The following is a 20,314-nucleotide window of genomic DNA, read 5'->3' as shown; positions in this document are numbered from 1 at the left end:
AACATCGCGTCATGACCCTGATGGCTCCCAGCTAGTGCGTTAAGACCTCTGCTAGATTGGATGTGTGCCGACATCCCATCTGTCAAGCTGGTCATCAGAGCTGTAAGGGTATGCTCATATGTACGTATATGTTGCAATTTTCATCATGCAGATTTTAATATTGGCATACCAGAATACAATCTGCAGCATATATAACATGTAGGACCCATCTCAGCTGGTGACTGACTGAACGGGCAGTTACTCCTGCTAAACACATAAGGAGAGGACATGAGTGCTCAGGAGCATGGAAAGTTGTGCAGTGAGAGCCTGGCCCTGTACAGGAGATCTGTGATAGGGGATGAGTTGTATTTCCCAGAGTACCCCTTTAATGCATTGTTCTTCAGCTTCCTCTACAGCTGTTTAGCACAATGCATCAATGTACATCTCCAGTGGTCAGGCATTAGTTAAAATCTGCCAATCTTTCCTGAATTTACAAACAAATAGCGTCTTGAACACAGGAACCATGGGGAGATTTATCAAAACCTATCCAGAGGAAAATTTGTTAAATTGCCTATAGCGAACAATCAGATTGCTTCTTTCACTAATGAAAAGGCCTCTGAGAAATGAAATAAGCAATCTGTTTGGGTGCTATAGGCATCTCAGCAACTTTTACTCTGGACAGGTTTTGATAAATCTCCCCCCCCCCCATATGTCCTTTTTTTACTCTACTTATAGTTCCCCATACCATTGTTTGAATATTTACTGAATATTTAGTATTATTGTAAGAACCCGAAGGGTTAATCTGCACTGATGTCTTTGTTATTCTGGTTACTGTGGAAACGCCCTATTCTCTGGATGGTCAGCTGATGTCGTTGGCTTTTCACCCACTTAGCTCCCTATTTAAACCCTCAGTATTCATCCAGCTCTTGCCTGCGAAAGAGCTCATACTCCTAGCTAGTGTTTGTACTGTATTTCTGGCATATTTGACCCATTTGCTCTGCTCTTTGACTCCTCTCCTGTTTCTGCAATTTGGCTTTTCTGTTATCTCCTGGTAATGACTCAGCTTGTGGACTGTGACATATTGTGTGTGTATGTTTAGTTATTATTTCTGTTGGTGTGTGTGATTCCATACAGTATCCCAACCTCTGTCTGTATTGTAAGTTTATTTTGTTGATGTTTTACTCCCTGCACTTATATCAGGCAGGGACTTTCACCGTGGTTGTGGACCCGTTGTCTAGGGCAGGTACACAAGTAGGGAGGGCAAGTGGGAGCACCTGAGTTCAGGGCTTCACTCTTCCCTGCCCATATGTGACAATCATACTCTTCCTTTTAGTTTTAAAGGTTAGTAAAACACATCATACCAGCGCTGTCACTTACAGATTAGGACCTGGAAACCTGAAATAGGACTCATCGTATCGGAGATCTTCATCTATATCTGTCAAGACAAAACAGACAGGAAGAAAACATAATTCCGCTGTTTACCTTTTTAAGTCTACCCTAAAATTTTCCAACGTTTGAATTTGACCAAGGATATTTTGAAGGGGTATTCCGGCTTTATACATCTTATCCCCTATCCAAAGGATAGGGGATAAGATGTATGATCACATGAGTCCTGCGGGACCCCTGCGATCATCCTTTGGATAGTGGATAAGATGTATAAAGCCGGAATACCCCTTTAACATCTTAACAGAGTTATGTTCTTCCCAGGTTTGTTTTTACCTCCAAGTTCTTAGATTACTACCCACACTCCAAAAAATAATGAACGGTTAAAGGGGTACTCCAGTGGAAAACTTTTTTTTAAAATCAACTGATGCCAGAAAATTAAACAGATTTGTAAAATACTTGTATTAAAAAATCCAGTACTTATTAGTGGCTGTATACTACAGAGGAAATTCTTTTCTTTTTGGATTTCTTTTCTGTCACGACCACAGTGCTCACACCTCTATCCATGTCAGGAACTGTCCAGAGCACGAGAAAATCCCCATAGCAAACATGCACTGCTCTGGACAATTCCTATGCTGGACAGAGGTGTCAGCAGAGAGCACTGTAGTCATGACAGAAAAGAAATCCCCCCCCCAAAAAAAAATTTCCTCTGTAGTATACAGCCGCTAAGTACTGGAAGGATTAAGAATTTTTAATAGAAGTAATTTACAAATCTGTTTAACTTTCTGGCACTATATGATTTAAAAAGAAAAAGTTTTCCACCGGAGTACCCCTTTAACTACGTATAGTGTATGTCAGTAATAAAGAATTCAGATTTTGAGGCCAGGGGCTAGGTGAATAGTGACAATCTCTGTACAGTGCTCAGGAATGTGTTGGTGCTATATAAGCATTAATGTTTCAAGATGTTCTCCACACGCTAGAAGGCCACACAACACACTTTAACCTAAGCTAGTCTTAAAGGGGTACTCCGGCCCTAGACATCTTATCCCATTTTAGACATCTTATCCCCTATCCAAAGGAACCGCACAATCTCTCCTGCAGTACCCACTTGTCATCAGCCCTACGGAGCGAAGATCGCTCCGTGTCTGATGACTCACGATACAGGGGCCGGAGTACTGTGACATCACCGTTCTGCCCTCTCATGATGTCACGCCTCGCCCCCTCAATGCAAGTCTATGGGATGGGGTGTGGTGGCCATCCCAACCCCTCCCATAGGCTTGCATTGAGGGGGGCGGGGCGTGACGTCATGAGGGGGTAGAGCATGATGTCACGATAGGCTGATGACAAGTGGGTGCTGCAGGACCCCCGCGATCAGACATCTTAATCCCTATTCTTTGGATAGGGGATAAGATGTCTAGGGCCAGAGTACCGCTTTAAGCTTGATTGAAATTCATGCATGCTTATAGTTAACCCCAAAATTTCAACAAGTCACAACACATAGGGTCTAGGAAGCTGAGCAATGAGAAAAGTCCATATCCTACAAAGCTCCTAGAGCTGCCCCATATCTGCCTGTGACATGGAGTTACTGAGGTGAGTCTTTTTTCTGGTCACTCTGCCATAAAGCTCGAATTGGTGGAATGCTGCAGTGATAGTTGACCTTCTGAAAGTTTCTCTCTCCACCCAGGATCATGGAAACTCAACCTGAGTGGCCATTGGGTTCTTGGTCATCTCTCTTAGGAAGGCTTTTCTCCTCTGAGTACTTTGCATAGCAGGGATGTCAGCCCTAGGAAGAGTCCTGGTTGTCTTAAACTTCTTCCATTTAAGTATTATGTTGGCCAACATGCTCTCAGTGCAGCAGAATTTTCTTTTGTACTTTTGTTTAGATCTGTGCCTCAACACAATCCTGCCTCTGAGCTCTACAGGCAGTTATTTTTGTCCTTATAGCTTGCATTTTCCTCTGATCTGCATTGTCAGCTGTGAGACTTTATATTGACAGGGAGGGGAGATTTATCAAAACCTGTGTAGAGGAAAAGTTGACTAGTTGCCCACAGCAGCCAATCAGACCACTTTTTTTTTTTTTCAGAGCCCTCTTTAAAATGAAAGAAGCCATCTGATTGTTTGCTATGGGCAACTGGTCGACTTTTCCTCTGCCCAGGTTTTGATAAATCACCCCCAGTGTGTCTATTCAAATTAGGACCAATTAATTGAATTTACCACAGGTAGACTTGAATCAAGGTGTAGAAACATCTCAAAGATGATCAAGAGAAATTGGGAGCCCCCAGAGCTAAATTTTAAGTGTCATAGCAAAGGGTTAAGCAAAATGTTTAGCTTTTTGTTCCCCTTTTTTAAAAAATCTGCACAAATTTCTATAATTCTGTATTCAATTGAAAAGAAAAAAGAAAACCAGGGCAACTGACCAAGTACGTAAACTTCAAGCTTCTTTATTAATCCATGAAGGGTATGAACAGTGCAAGACACGGGTGGACAGAACACAGGGGGACGTTCGTTCGGGGCTACGGTGCCGTTTCGCAAGATATGCTTCAACTGGCCCACTGGGCCAGTTGAAGCATATCTTGCGAAACGGCACCGTAGCCCCGAACGAACGTCCCCCTGTGTTCTGTCCACCCGTTTCTTGCACTGTTCATACCCTTCATGGATTAATAAAGAAGCTTGAAGTTTACGTACTTGGTCAGTTGCCCTGGTTTTCTTTTCTCTTTTCAATTGAATATTTGCATTGGACTTTGCTATTACCAGTGAGCACCATCAGACGTGGTTGAGCCAGCAGAGGCAGTGGATGACAGGTGCTAATAATTAGGCGAGCTGTGCCGAGTTTGTCTCTCTACTATTGAATATTCTATAATTCTGTATTTACATTTTCATTATGGGGTATTGAGTGCAGAATGATGGGAGGAAACTTAATTTTTTATTTAGCACAGAGCCCCAGCATAACAAAAATGTAAAAATAAGTGGTAGGGTCTGGAGACTTTCCGGATACATTGTACGCAGCATAAAGATTCTGACTGAGGCTTTCCGAAATCAGCTGATGATGTGTTCAGGTTTCCTGAGCCTGAGCTGAACTTCTGTTCTTGCTCTACTTGGCAGCTCCAGAACAGACCCAGTTATAACTTGTTACATCTGTTTGTAGAGTCTTTTTGGTACACTGAAGCTCAGCTGTCGATGGAGAGACGTGCCAAAATAAGATGTAGGTAATCCCCTGTTTACATTGTATACGACTCATGAGCAGAAGCTAGAAAAATCATCAGTCAGGTCACACAATAGTTTTCCTTAAATCAACATATTCCAGTTTTTAAAGAAGTTTTGTATTCACTTCCTCTTAGTCAGTGCCTCTTAACACTTAAACAGCTGCAAAATATCCATGTGTGAACTACTGCAAATGTCATATTCGCTAACATTGTCATCTTTTCCTCATCACCTTCTAAAAATCATAACGCTTTAAATTTTGCACCTAAAATTCCATGTTATGACTTATTTTTTGCACCACCAATTCTTCTTTGCAGTGACATTAGTAATTTTACCAAAATATCCATGGCGAAGCGGAAAGAAAATTCATTGTGCGACAAAATTTTAGAAAAAATGCCATTTTGTAACTTTTGTTGGCTTCCATTTCTACACAGTGCATTTTTCGGTAAAAATGACATCTTATCTTTATTCTGTAGGTCCATAAGGTTAAAATGATACCCTACTTATATATTTTTTGGTTTTGTATAACTTCTAAAAAAAAAATCATAACTACATGCAGGAAAATGTATACGTTTAAAATTGTCATCTTCTGACCCCTATAACTTTTTTTTATTTTTCCGTGTATGGGCCAAAAATATGCTATTTTGGACTTTTGAATTTGATTTTAATTAATTATATATTTTTATAGTTTAGACATTTCCGCACGGAACGATACCACATATATTTATTTTTATTTACAGGGGGGTGATTCTTACTTTTATTAGGGAAGGTGTTAAATGATCTTTATTAACCTTTTTTTTACACTTTTTTTTGCAGTGTTATGTACCAATGGGCTTTAGTCCAGTCCCCCACTATATAAAGGGGCGGCCATTACAATTCACTCTCTTCTTTTCAAGTCTTTACTGAGACAGCAACCAACAGAGATCTCAGTGCAAGTGATCAGCATCTGGAAGACCCCAAAAGCTACAGTCATTCCAATAAGTCTCAAGTCTATATCTGCTGTCACTGAAGCTAGTCAAGTCCTGCATATAGTCAAGTCCAATCTCAAGTCATGTTAATTACAAGTATATTGGTTAATACCATCTGATTCCACCACTCACACCACTACACCAGTGGCCCCGCCATACCACCGTGGGTCACCACAATCTTGGCGTCATGAATAGGATACAGGTGTGTGCCTTAACCATTCAGCCACCCAGTCAAATCCTTCCCCACAAGTCTGAACTGTGTTTAATAGAGAATCACATCCAGTTGCGACAAAGTGTGCGCCCAACAAAGTATACGGGACTGTATGGTTAACGTTTGTATTTACTGTGGTGCGGATAAAAGTAGTGGTGAAAGTGAGAGACTGTTAATCGTCATTACTAAGTGTTCAAGTCCGTACCTGAAGGGGTTAAACAGAGTCCGGTGTTTCCCGCACGCAGGAGCGGTCGCAGCTCTGCCCAGTCAGTCCCCAGTGGTGACGCCTCTTCAGTGTGCGAGCCTGAACTAAGAATCCGCCCTGTGTTGCACAGGGGAAGCATTTACAAACTGGACCAAACAGGAAGTTCCCTGGGCGCAGCCAAGTAAAAATTCCTATAGATCTGTTCACACGGGCGGTGGAAAGAGACGTCAAAGCGTTATTATACCCCCAACCTAGAAGTAACCTATCTGGTGGCAAGAGAAGAGCACTTACTTGGCTAAGGTCCCCTCCAGACCTACGAGTCATGAAAGCGGACAAAGGCGGTAGTACCGTGCTGATGTCCAATGCTATGTATAAGGCAGAAAGGGATCACCTGTTAGGCGATACTGCAACATACAGATGACTCCTTAGCAACCCCACTATTAAAACCATAGGCTCACTTCATTCTTTTTTAAGACAGAAGTGGAAACAGGGTCTTATCACCCAAACTACTGCAGAAAAATTGATTCCACGTAATCGTCGCCATGCAAGATGGTATTTTCTCCCAAAGGTCCATAAATCGCAGAGCCGACCCCCGGGACGTCCCATCGTCGCGGGGATCGGTTCTGCGACTGAATACCTTTCCCAGTATCTAAAATGGTTATTAAAACCCATACTTCCATCCATCCCGTCCTATATTAAAGACACTGGAGACTTACTTATACATCTTGACAATTTTCACTGGACCGATACATACCATTTAGCCTCCATTGACGTAGAGAGCCTGTACACCCACATCCCACATGATGCGGGTGTACAAGCTATCCGTGAAATTTTGAGAGAGACTGACAAGACTAGTGACTTCACCAATTTTATGATTGAAGCCCTTCACTTCATATTCTCCCATAACGAGTTTAAAGAAGGTTACATTTGGTTACAGGCAGGAGACCGGGACTGCGATGGGCACCACGGTCTCCTGTTCCTATGCCAATCTGTACCTGGGGGCTTTTGAGAGCCGATATATCTTTTCATCTAAGAAGCCATACATCCCCAATATTAAACTTTATCTCAGGTTTGTCGATGACATCCTGATAGTATGGGAGGGTGCACACAATAAATTTGATTCCTTTGTCACCTACCTGAAGAAAATATGTTTTTCACTTTGGATTTTAGTGTCACCGAGCTCACTTTTTTAGAGCTTAAATTTGAAGTACGGGAAGGTACCTTTCACACACAGGGCTACCGGAAGACCCTTGCCCGTAACTCCCTCCTACATTTTAATAGTGTTGGGCGCGAATATTCGCATTTCAATTTTTTATCGTAAATTCGCGAATATTGCAAATATATTCGCTATATATTCGAAATTGCGAATATTTGCTTTTTTCCGCATATGCGCATTTGCGCATATTCGCATATATGAATATTCGCATATACGCATATTCGCATATGCGAAAATTGGCATGTTCCTTCTTTTCACTTGTGAGCCAAATAGAACGATGCAAATACACTTGTCAGAGGTTATCAACAATATCCCTACCTAGGAAAGTTGCCCACCCCTAACTGTTTTCTTCCTCAAATAGGCGAATATGCGAATATTCACATATGCGAATAATCGCATATGCGAATATAACGAATACATTAAAATTGGCGTATATAGGACGAATATTCTTATATATTCGCGAAATATCGCAAATTCGAATATGGGCAATGCCGCTGATCACTACATTTTAACAGCTCTCATCCCCACCATTTAAAAAAGAACATCCAGTTTTCCCAGTTCCTACGCCTTAGGAAAGAACTGACCTCAAGAAACGACTGAGAGTGGTTATCCCACCAATATCATACAAGACAGTTTTGACAAGTTCTAAGATTTGACGGCATCGAGAGCGTTAAATCGTTACCTAGAGGTGGATACATGTTCTATTGCAAAAAGAAGCATCCTGGATTATGGAACTCGACGCTGCCGCCATTCTTGGACTCGCGTTGAACTGGCACCATTTCTAGGATAATAAAGTCATCCAGTTTTGAATTATCCACTTAAGATTTATGCTGAGCGCTACATTCAAGCGCACCTGTATAATTTTGGCCAGCACTATGGTATTTCCATTGTTTATGTTATTAGTTTGTATCACGACATTTGTTTTGATCACATGCTCCCTTTGTTTTGACACGTGACCACAACGCCGCCCACGCTGACGCTGATAAATGTCGTCACGGAAGTGCACGGTGTTCATACATTGGCTGGAAGAAGCGCTGTGAAAGCATAAAACAGTCTGTCCCGGTTGCGTCCCCCGCCTCCACCTCTGTACCAGCTCGATATGCCTGGCATCTATCAATAAAATGTTGTTTGGATGGTGAGTGCAGTCCCTGTCTTCTTCCTATCATTGTTATAGTAGAAATTCCGGTGGCTGCGTCCAGCTCAACGGAATTCTGGCAAGAACCCGCTACAGCGTAGACTCTTCATAAACCCACGATTTGCTGTGTCAGTGTTAACCCCCGTTGCCCAGTCAAGTCTGCAGATACTCGATTCAGTCTATTGCCGGACAGCTTAAGGAAAACAGTGCACTCAATTCCTCTTAAAGACAAATCGCACTCAATTCTTCTTAAGGAGACATCATACTCAATTCTTCTTAAAGAGACATCACACTCAATTCTTCTTAAAGCAACAGTGCACTCAAGTCATCTTAAAAGCGACAGCGCACCCAAAGAGATCGGCAACATGTCAGCACCTAGCTCTCCAGATCGACCCAGTGAAAGTACCCCTCTATCACGGACAGTAGGAACATCGGCTACACCAGCAGCAGGAGTCCTGCCGGTCCCGCTAGCAGTCCATGTTAACCACATGGGTGTCTCAGCTACCGCGCCAGTACTCCTAGGAAATCCTGTCCTTCCTACCTACAACAGAGATCCTTTCACCCTGAGGGATTTCAAGGAGAATATTCAAGGCTTGTTTGTCTTTTACTCTCTCCCCCCTTATAAACAGGTGCCACTGCTCACAGGACAACTGCAAGGACCAGCACTTGAGGAAGTCCGCACCTGGCCCGCCTCCGAGAAGGCAATGGTAGAGCAGTTCTTTGAGGGGTTATACCAGGTATTTGAACCGCATTCTCCCTCAGAGGTACGCCTCCGGTAGTACGAGAGGTGACAAAAACCAGGTGAAACTCTGTGAGCTTATGCGGTAGCCTTATAAACTGCCCTAGAAATTATTCAAAAGTGTTGATGGACAGGTTCATTGAGGAGCATAACAAATGGCACAAAGTTGAGAATGTTAGCAGTACAGAACCCCAATCTGTCCTTCTCTGCCTTTAAAAGATTGGCTATTCAGGTTATAGAGCCTGGGACAGAGTTTGAAGAAGGTTATGCTCCTATGCCAGAACCACTGGGTGCGGCGGCCGGCCCCATACCACCTCCGGCTCCTGCCCCAGTGACCAATACTTTATCACCCTCCACAGCCTCAGAAATTCAGAGTGTCAAACAGGACATTGAACAATTGACTCAGGTTGTTAAGGAACCTGCCAGTCATGCCGATCAGGCCAACCAGGAGGCATCCCTACCTAAGAGACCTGTAACTGCTCCTATCCCTCATCAAAGTAATCCCCGTCATAATCCACCCAATAGGCCCACAGGGACTCAAAGGCCCTTTTGCACTTATTGTAACAAATCTAGACATTGGAAGATGCAATGTTGGGATTTAAACGGATTTCCCCTGAGGTCGAGGACCGGCCCTCAGGAAAGCAGATACCAGGTCCGAACTCAGAACAATCTAAATCAGAACTCTAACTATACATCGACCCCTGCCCCTATGTAACTGTCATGTTAGATGGTATTCAGGTAGAAACATTAATTGACACAGGGTCACAAGTGTCCACCATATCTAAAGGAATTTTCTGCAAGTTTTGGAATGTTGATTCATTGTGTGAACCTGATGATGTTGATTTCAGGTTAATGGCAGGTAATGGGAAACCAGTCCCCAGACATGGATACTGGGAGCCCACCATTCAGTTGGGGAAACATGTGCTTAACCCCTTAAAAAAAATCATAAGTCTTTAAATTTTGCACCTAAAAATCCATATGATGGCTTATTTTTTGCGCCACAAATTCTACTTTGTAATGACATCAGTCATTTTACCCAAAAAACTACGACATAATAAAAAAGAAATCATTGTGAGACAAAATTGAAAATAAAAAACACAATTTTGTAACTTTTGGGGGCTTCTGTTTCTATGCAGTACACTTTTAGCTAAAAATGACACATTCTCTTTATTCTGTAGGTCCATACAATTAAAATGATACCCTACTTTTATAGGTTTGATTTTGTCGTACTTCTGAAAAAATTCATAACTACATGCAGGAAAATGTATACAGTGGTCCCTCAACATACGATGGTAATCCATTCCAAATGAACCATCGTTTGTTGAAACCATCGTATGTTGAGGGATCCGTGTAATGTAAAGTATAGGAAGTTGTACTCACCTGTCCCCGCCACTCCGGACCATCACCGCTCATCACTGCTGCCCTGGATGTCGCCCTCCATCGCTGTCGCCACGTCCCCGTGGTGTCCCCGACGCTCCGGACGTCTCTGCTTCCCCGGGATCGTCGCTCTCGACGTGATGACGACAATGGAGAGCGCCGGCTATGCAGGGAATCCCGAAGAGGATGCTCCGGAGTCCAGAGGACAGGTAAGAGACCATCACCGGAGCACACGGGGCCCCGTAAACGGCTATCCGGCGTCAGCTGAAGCAGTCAGCGCTGCCGGATAGACGTTTATGCGATGGCCCCGACATTCAAAAGCATCGTATGTTGATGCTGCCTTCAACATGCGATGGCCTCTGAGAGGCCATCGCATGTTGAAATTATCATACGTCGGGGCCATCGTAGGTCGGGGGGTCACTGTACGTTTAAAATTTTCATCTTCTGACCCCTATAACTTTTTTATTTTTCCGCATATGGGGCAGTATGTGGGCTTTTGTGCCGTGATCTGTTTTTAGCAGTACCATTTTTGTATTGATCGGACTTGATGATCGCTTTATATTGATCTTTTTCATGGTAAAAAGTTACCAAAAATACACAATTTTGGACTTTGGAATTTTTTTGCGCGTACGCCATTGACTGTGTGGTTTAATTAATTAAATATTTTTATAATTCGGACATTTCCGCACACGGTGATACCACATATATGTTTATTTTTATTTACACTGTTTTTTTTTATGGGAAAAGGGGAATGATTCAAACTTTTATTATGGGAGGGGTTAAATTATCTTTATTCACTTTTTTTTTCCTTTTTTTTTTTTTGCAGTGTTATAGCTCTCATAGGAAACCAGTGATCAATGAGTCTGCCGCTTGACTGCTCATACCTGGATCTCAGGCACTGAGCAGTCATTCGGCAATCGGACACTAGGAGGCAAGGTAGGAGACCCTCCTCATGTCCCAGAGCTGTTCGGGATGCCGCGATTTCGCCGCGGCGATCCCGAACAGCCCCCTGAGCTAACCAGCAGTGATTTACTTTCACTTTAGACGCGGTGTTCAACTTTGAACGCCGCGTCTAAAGGGTTAATAGCGTGCGGCACCGCGATCATTGCCACGCGCTATTAGCCACGGGTACAACCCGCTATGACGTGGGGCCACGCCGTGGCCCCGCGTTATAGAAAGGGAAAGGACTCAGGACGTACCGGTACCTCCTTGGTCCTTAAGAGGTTAAAGGGCAGGGAGTAATTGTAACTAATGTGCCCGATAAGGGGTCTGTAGAATTCATACTAGGGATGAATATCATGAGACACTGCTTCACTGACAGTAGATTCTTTGCATGCCTCTCTACTTTACATGTCCCCCTCAGGCCAGCGGGCTGCACAGCACTACTTAAAGGTTCTCCAAGCAGAGCAGAAGTTTGTCAATCAATGAGGAGAAGTTTGCAAAGTCCGGATTCAAGACATCAGGTCGGTGACCTTACAACCTAATACAGAGACAGTCCTTTGGTGCTGTGCACGTCCTGGAGTGAGAAACCAGGACTATCAAGCCTTATTGGAGCCTATACAGTTTGAGGATCATCCATTAGTTCTGGCCGCAAGAAGCCTAGTCACAGTTGTCAACGGGAGAGTCCCAGTTCGTCTAGTCAATCTGTCCAGTGTGGCTACAGTCTTACCCAAGTATACGCCAGTGACCCAGTTGTATCTTCTAGAGTCAAGTGACGTTTTAACGGAGTTCAAAGTGGCTCGACAACAAGCAGCTCCAGGTTCTGCAGAACGTCCCCCTGAACCCTGGTGGGCGCAACTTCAAGTGGGAGACGAAACCACCCTGAAAGATCAAGTCAACGGGGATATCATTGTCGCAAAAAGGTACCAAGAAACATTCAGTAAACATCCTATCAACTTTGGATGTACGTCCATGATCCAGCATCAGATTTTTAACAGGTGACAAGCCACCTATCAAGGAGAGGCACCGTCCAGTTACACCAGGCATGTACCAAACTGTCAAGAAGATGCTGGTCAAAATGAAGGATGCAGATGTCATTCAGGAAAGTCAGAGTCCCTGGGCCGCATCCATGGTCCTAGTCAAAAAGAAGGATGGGACCATCCGTTTCTGTGTCGACTATAGGAAACTGAATGATATCACCCATATGGATGCTTACCCTCTTCCAAGGATCGAAGAATCACTCACCGCCCTTGGATCGGCCGTGTACTTCTCCACTTTGGACTTAACCAGTGGGTATTGGCAAGTACCTATGGCTGTGGAAGAGCGGGAAAAGACAGCCTCCGTGACCTCCATGGGATTATTCAGGTTAAAGAGTATGCAGTTTGGGCTGTGCAATGCCCCCAGTGGCGTTGCGACTGGGGTGCGGGGGGTGTGGCCTGCACCGGGTGACACCATCCTAATGGGGTGACACCAGGTACGCCCTTGGTCCTCAGTTGCGCTGTCTCCGTACTAGCAGCAACCCCCCGTCCTCACTTGCGCTGTCTCTGTACTAGCACCCCCCCTTCCTCACTTGCGCTGTCTCTGTACTAGCACCCCCCCCGTCCTCACTTTCGCTATCTCCATACCAGTAGGACCATCCCCCCCCCCCCGTCACCTGCACAGTGAACCGGCCTGCGCCCCCACATCTTCTGTTGCGCCAGCCCGACGTGCCTCCGCAGGGCCGCGCAGGAGGACGTGACTTCACTCGCAGAGCGGCCGGAGAGAAGGAGCGCTGCGCTGGATGGGTGAGTGAGTGTGTGTCTGTCTCACTCTATCTCTGTTTGTGTGTGTGTGTGTGTGTGTGAGACTCTGTGTGTGTGACTCTGTGTGTGTGTGTGTGTGTGTGTGACTCTGTGTGTGTGTGTGTGTGTGTGTGACTCTTGTGTGTGTGTGCGACTCTGTCTGTGTGTGACTCTGTGTGTGTGTGTGTGTGACTTTCTGGGTGTGTGTGTATTCTCTGTCTGTGAGTGTGTGTCTCTGTGTGTGCAATTCCCTGAAGCACTTGTTGACAGAACCACCCATCCTGGTGTATCCAAACGACACTCCATTCCGGCTGTACACTGATGCCAGCTGTGAAGGGTTAAGGGCGGCCCTATCCCAAGTCCAAGGGGGACAACAGTGGGTGATAGCCTATGCCAGTCGCAATCTGCGAAGAGCTGAGAAGAATGATGACAATTACAGTTCTTTCAAGTTGGAACTCCTAGCCCTCATATGGGCTGTGACTGACTGAGAAGTTTAAAGATTACTTGGCTGCCACACCATTCACTGTCTATACAGATAATAATCCACTGGCCCACCTGAAGACTGCCAAACTGGGTGCCAAATGTGGGCCTCGAGGCTAGCCAATTATTATTTCACCATCAAGTACAGAAGCGGCAAGTAGAATGTCAACGCCGCTGTAGGACTACCTTCTAATGAAAAAGGTGCAAACCCGTCTACGCCAAGCTCAGGGTGACTATGAATTAAAGCATCTGTGGCGACAAAGGAAATGGCTGTTTGTGCACAAATGACTGTTGTACCGAAACTCTTTGGATCTGCTGTCGGGTGAAAGACTTCATCAGATCCTGGTTCCCCGAAGGGACGCGGCGAGGGTCCTCAATGCCTATCATGATCAGTTGGGACAATTTGGGGTCCACAAGACCAAAACTACTGTTAGGCAGCGTTTCTACTGGATTGGGATGCAAAGTGATATTGAAAAATGGTGCAGTGAGTGTGCGGTCTGTAATGTCACCAAGAATGGCCAAACGGAAGCCAGAGCAACGCTTCATTCCATCCAAAGTGAAAGGCCTAACCAGTTGGTTGCTCTAGACCATGTCAAGTGGTCTCCTACCCGGTCCGGGTATTCTTATGCCCTCACCGTGGTGGATCACTACTCCAAGTGGGTTGTAGTCGTACCTTTCAAAGATCTCACAGCCAAAACCTCAGCTCAGATGTTCTACTACCATTGAGTATAAATTCTCGGATGTCCAGAGTCTGTCCTCACTGTCTGAGGAACAGCCTTTGAGGTCCAACTCTTCCAAGAGTTTTGTCAATTTCATGCCTGCAAGAAGCTCAGGACAACTGCTTATCACCCTCAAGGGAATGGGCTCTGTGAAAGGATAAACAAAGTCTTCATCCACATGCTGTGAGCAGCGTCTGTGTCCAGACATGAAGAATGGCCCCGGTTGTTACCAGAACAGTTGGAGATTTATAACAATACCATACACTGTTCCACTGGATACACTCCCTTCTATCTGATGATGGGCCGATATGGCCATCTACCCAAGGTTTGGACTCCAAGCTCCTTTCAACAATTCTCCACAAGCTTCTATGGAATGGGTCTCAGACCACCTGAAAAGGATCCAAGAAGCAAAAGATATTGTCAACTGAAAGATGGGTGAGGCTCAACAGAGGCAACAGCAAGATTACAACCGTCATTCCTCCGCTAAACCTCTCCAGATAGGTGACAATGTATGGCTGAAGAAATTCCAGAGAACCCACAAACTGGACTCCATCTGGGAAATGGAGCCCTATACGGTGACCGCAGTACCCTATCCCGATGCAGATGTCTATGCAATTCAGAAATCAGGGTACGAGCCTCAAGTCGTTCACCGCAACCGAATCCAGTTGTGTCACAAAGATTTGCCAGTGCTACCGAAACCTCCTTCGCCACCAGTCAAACCTGCGATGGAGTATGTGCCGGGAGAAGGAATTCACCCGTCCATGGATGTTCCCATGTTCCCTCCTGGCAGAGCTGCAGTGTTTGGGTTCATACCAGCCAGCGGGCCTGCGCAACCAACTCTAGTCACCACACCTGCTCAAGTTCTGTCACCGTTGGCGGAGGAATACACTCCAGTCTCCTGTCCATCTGCCTCACCCATGTCAGGAGGAGCCCAATTCCAGGTTCCAGTCCTGTCAGTCAAGAGTCCCCACCTACTCCAGCTACCGAAAGGGGGGAACCTGTCACCAGTCCAGGTAAGTCAAGAGCTCCTGAAGAGGTTGCTGTTGCTGAGTCTCAAAAAATGGTGCTGCGTAGGTCCCAACAGTGCACGCAAGGGAAGATACCCGCTAGACACAAAGACTAAAACACAATAAATGCGTAATAAATAGTACTGTATTACTCACATTGCACAGTCTACTCACAGTCATATGTCAAATGTCTCTAATGTCATATGTTCTTGTGTTCATGCGTTGGATACTTTCCTGGCCAGAGAGTACTCCTGAAACTAACCTGAAACACGTAGTCAGTAAAAGGTAATGTGAATGTTTTCTGTATTCATTGTCATTATACTAATGCACCCTTTTATCTTGCTGGGTAGCATTAGGGTTTCTACTGTGAGGCCTGCTATAAATGAACCAACCAGGGTGGGGCTTGTAGCTTGTCTACTCCCTCCCATTGTATGTGTGCTTAGATTCACACTGGAGGTGACTGAGGAGCAATCTGCAAGTCGGGCCTATGGCTGCCGTAATTTGGTTCCTGGTTTTATTTATCTGGCCAGGTAGGTTAGTGGATAGGACCCGCACCATTTGAGAAACCTTGGCGTGGTGTGCCGGCTCAAGTGTGTCCTTTATATAAGGATATACTGGCTAATGTCTCAATTTTACATCAGTTTTGAGGGTTAGCTAATGTCATTGTTTACATTAATCACAGTTGTGAAACCACATTGTGATCCATAGGTGCAGGTCCTCCACTCCAACGTAGGTGCACAACTGCACTTGGAGTTGAGCACCTTGTATCACCTTAGATCACATCAATGTAAGTGTCTGTATTCATTGTCTAGCATAAAAAATGTCTAGAATAAACTAATAATAGTGTTCTGGGGAGATGTGTTTTTATGCCAAGGGACCCCAGTAGCCAAGGCATTGGGCAGAGAGCCTCAGGCAACCCAATCCACCAATGTGTAATTCATAGTCCTAAGTCTAGTCATGTATACAATGTCTAGTATATAGTCTGGTAATGTACAGTATATCATGTACATAGTCAAAATGTCATGTTATGTCTAGTAAACTGTTATGTAAGCCAGTAAGTGCATAGTTAAAGGTCCTTACAAGTAAATTAAACTTATATGTACAAGTTGAATGTCATCACTAATCCTGTTCACCACAAGTCAGAGCGTGTATGGACAATTTATACAAATACTCTAATGTCATCCGTTATTTCACAAGCTTGAAATGGACGTTTGTGTACTAAATGCCTCAGGACTGCATCTGGCCCTGCGGCCACTTCGTTACTCAACCCTGACAGAACCTACGTCGAGGACAACTTGTAATAAGTAGGGGGGGTTTGTGATGTCACAGTACAGAACATGGTCCTGTACTTTCTTTAGGCCCTGTCAGGTTGAGACCCTCAGTGACCTGGGGGTTCCCCTGCAAGGTCTCCCCCTGTTGTTCCATAATGTTGTGTATATGACTTTAATGCCTAGACATAATCCTTATGTATAGGTAGTACAGAGGACCTGTGGGAGGTCTCAGGGACCTGTGTAAGTCTGTCACATGTTATGTTATGCAGTCACATGATTTGTTGTCACATGTTCTCCCAGAGAGCATCAGTTTAACCTATGACCCGCAGCTTGGCCAATAGTCTTTAGTCCAGCCCCCCACTATATAAAGGGGCAGCCATTACAATTCACTCTCTTCTTTTCGAGTCTTTACTGAGACAGCAACCACCAGAGATCTCAGTGCAAGTGATCAGCATCGGGAAGACCCCAAAAGCTACAGTCATTCCAGTAAGTCTCAAGTCTATATCTGCTGTCACTGAAACTAGTCAAGTCCTGCATATAGTCAAGTCATGTCCAATCTCAAGTTAAGTTAATTACAAGTATATTGGTCCAGCAAGCTGCGAGGTCCTTCCGGGTCCTGGCCACCTCTCTGGGAAATCTGGCCTTAGCTGTGAAGATAATTTCATCTGTCTTATACTCAGTAAAGCCTCCGTTTGACCATAACTGGTTGTGGACTCTAATTTCACTACTAGCAAATGGGATAGTGGAGAAACCGGGCGTGTGGTGTTACGGAACCCTAAAACCCCACTGGCGTCATGAACACTAGGGGTTAACAACATCTTGCCCCCGGGGTTAATACCATCTGATCCCATCACTCACACCCCTACACCCGTGGTCCCACCATACCACCGTGGGTCACCACAACAAGACATGAGAATGGGACATGAGGTCAGGCCATGAGGTCGGGATATGAGGACGGGATATGAGGACAGGATATGAGAATGGGATATGAGGTCGGGATATAAGGTAGGGATATGAGGACGGTATGTGAGGATGGGATATGAGGTCGGGATATGAGGACAAGTACTTCCTCCTACTGTTGTTTTCCTCCCCCACAAGGATTAGAAAGGAAAAACTGGGCAACGCCGGGTACTCAGCTAGTAATTAATAAATAATGATTTAATAGAATCTATATTTCCCTTTTCTGGTTTGTGTTCTTAATGTACAGTATTGTCATAGCTGTTGAAAGTCCAAATCCTATCCATGGATATGGTGTTCAAAAATACATTTTGACTTTTATCAGTCCCCAAACAGAAGAATCTTAGGATTTGTTTATACATCGTTCTCAATTATAAAGCTGTATGCAGTATGCAGCTGAACTCCCCCTAGTGGTGGCTGAATGCAGTGAGAATTTTATCATTTACCTTTATGTTTATGCAGGTGATTTGGACTTCTATATAAAAAAAAAAAATGCTATGACCATTAAAAAGATAGATTACAAAATGTATTATTTTTCAATCTAACATGACATGGAGTTAAAAGGTGATTATGTTAGGGAAATGTGTAATCAATAGCTTTTATTGGAATGCCACATTTACACGTAAAGAACTGAAGGGGGTGGGGGGGTCATGGAATCACTGCAAATAACTATAAGTGTTTTAATATTTATATTATTATATGGCTGTGTGTAATGAAATTATACCTTGTGTAATCTAAAATATAAAGCGTTAAAGGGGTTCTCCCTTGTTTATACTGTTTTTTGTTATTATGTTTGTGTGTTATGTGTGTATAAGTATGTGTTTTTTTATGTGTGTTGTGATTATGTATATATGTATTTTCTTACCTTTTGTGAAGATCCGGAAGCTGGCCCCTTTTTCTTCCAGCGGCTTGCTGTGTAACTTTGGCCTCCGCCATGTTGTGTTTGGTAAGTGGGATGTCGGGGGTGTGTTCTTGCTTCTGTCCTTCCTATCTTCTGACGTCCGAGGCGAATCTTTTCTTCCTGTTTCTTCCGTGGCTCAGCGATGAATCTGCGGCCTCTTCCGGCGCATGCGCAGGTAGTTTTTGTTTTTTTTTTACCAATAAAGTTTTTTTGCCTAATTAACAAACTGTCTGCGCATGCGCGAGTACGCAAGTGCTACGCTAACAGCGTAGCGTACGTTAGGTCTACGCTAATAGCGTAGCTTCGCGCAAGCACAGACAGTTTGTCAATTAGACAAAAAAAAACTTTATTGGTAAAAAAAAAAAATACCTGCGCATGTGCCGGAAGAGGTCGCAGATTCGTCGCTGAGCCACGGAAGAAACAGGAAGAAAAGATTTGCCTCGGATGTCAGAAGATAGGAAGGACAGAAGCAAGAACACACCCCCCGACATCCCACTTACCAAACACAACATGGCGGAGGCCGAGGTTACACAGCAAGCCGCTGGAAGAAAAAGGGGCCAGCTTCCGGATCTTCACAAAAGGTAAGAAAATACATATATACATAATCACAACACACATAAAAAAAACACATACTTATACACACATAACACACAAACATAATAACAAAAAACAGTATAAACAAGGGAGAACACCTTTAAGCCTATTGACAGTGATAGCTGCAGGCAGCAAGAACTGAATAATTTAAATATCTGTCTGATGGGAAGCAGTGGATTTGGAGTTCTGTGATAAATAGATGAGACCCCTATAAAATGTATAGTAATATAAATAACAAATGTATTGATTAATTTACCAGCCCAGAATTTTAGATCTATTTAGATTTTAATACAAAATTTAAAAAAAAAGGGAGAAAATGCAAGGTTCACTTGAAAGGGAAGGTGTCACAGGAATATGCCGTCTAAACTACAGACATTTGCACTCATTTACTATTGCAAACCCTACATGTTTTGTCAGGTTGTGCGCCAGATTCTGTCGCATTGTGCCAGAAATTCTGTCTGTGCCAGAATTTGCGCCAGAGTTGAAAAACCCTGATTAACTCTCCATTTTGCTTAGAAAACCCGAAAAAGGGGTGTGACCGCTGGGGAAAGGAGGTGTGGTCTCCAAAAAGGGGCGTGTTCCCAACATTTTCACAAAAACCCAACATAATTGCTAAGGTTTCCATATAAAATGTGGTGGATTTGAGCTGAGGAAAACCCTACAGATCAGAGCATGTGTAAAAAAAGCAAAATGTAGGGAAAGTGCAAAATGTAGGGAAACCTTAGTAAATACCATGGAAAATAAATTGTAGGGAATTAAAACCCACAAAGAAACCTACACAACACTCTTGTGTAGCATGAAGAGCTGAGCAGACTGATATATACTGTAGTTTTGTGAAAAAAAGATTCAAGGGAACTAGTAATTTATTCATTTACATCTCAACTCATTAGGAGTTCAGTGGGCGATCCTAATCAGTGATTGACAGCTATCTCTATTTCAGCATTCAGGGAAGGCTGTCAATCAATAAGTAGGACCACCCACTGCCACATCGGTACATATTAGTAAATTATATTACTTCTTCCTGATTTGTCTGATATAATCTGTCACCAGGCAATGAAGATGTTTCAGTAAGTCTGTTACAAACATCAAGGTTGCAGAAGTAGCTGTTGCAAGGGCCGCACTGCCACATAAGGATACACCAGTGCTATATCTGACACATGACATTGGGATCCGGGAGCTGGAGGTAGCAATGATGCAATCTTCCCTGCAGTTACATTTCTCTGTATTTATAGCTGAGTGAGATGTAAGATG

The 20,314-nt window shown here is 44.0% G+C and overlaps 1 protein-coding gene across 3 annotated transcripts in view; it reads right to left on the bottom strand.

Moving 5' to 3' along the window:
- SLC16A9 (solute carrier family 16 member 9) overlaps positions 1 to 20,314 on the bottom strand; it is an 83,282-nt gene that overhangs the window by 18,860 nt on the left and 44,108 nt on the right. For 2 of the 3 annotated variants that reach the window (XM_056529899.1, XM_056529898.1), the window contains one exon: positions 1,357 to 1,414. The exons of the other annotated variant lie outside the window; for it this stretch is intronic. The gene's annotated coding sequence lies outside the window, so the exon portion shown is untranslated. The remainder of the gene's footprint in view (positions 1 to 1,356; positions 1,415 to 20,314) is intronic. 3 annotated transcript variants of the gene reach the window in all.

Source organism: Hyla sarda, chromosome 7, assembly GCF_029499605.1.
Source record: "Hyla sarda isolate aHylSar1 chromosome 7, aHylSar1.hap1, whole genome shotgun sequence".
NCBI classification, from domain to species: Eukaryota; Metazoa; Chordata; class Amphibia; order Anura; family Hylidae; genus Hyla; species Hyla sarda.
The sequence above is the reverse complement of the archived record's forward strand: the minus strand, read 5'-3'. Positions and strand labels throughout refer to the sequence as shown.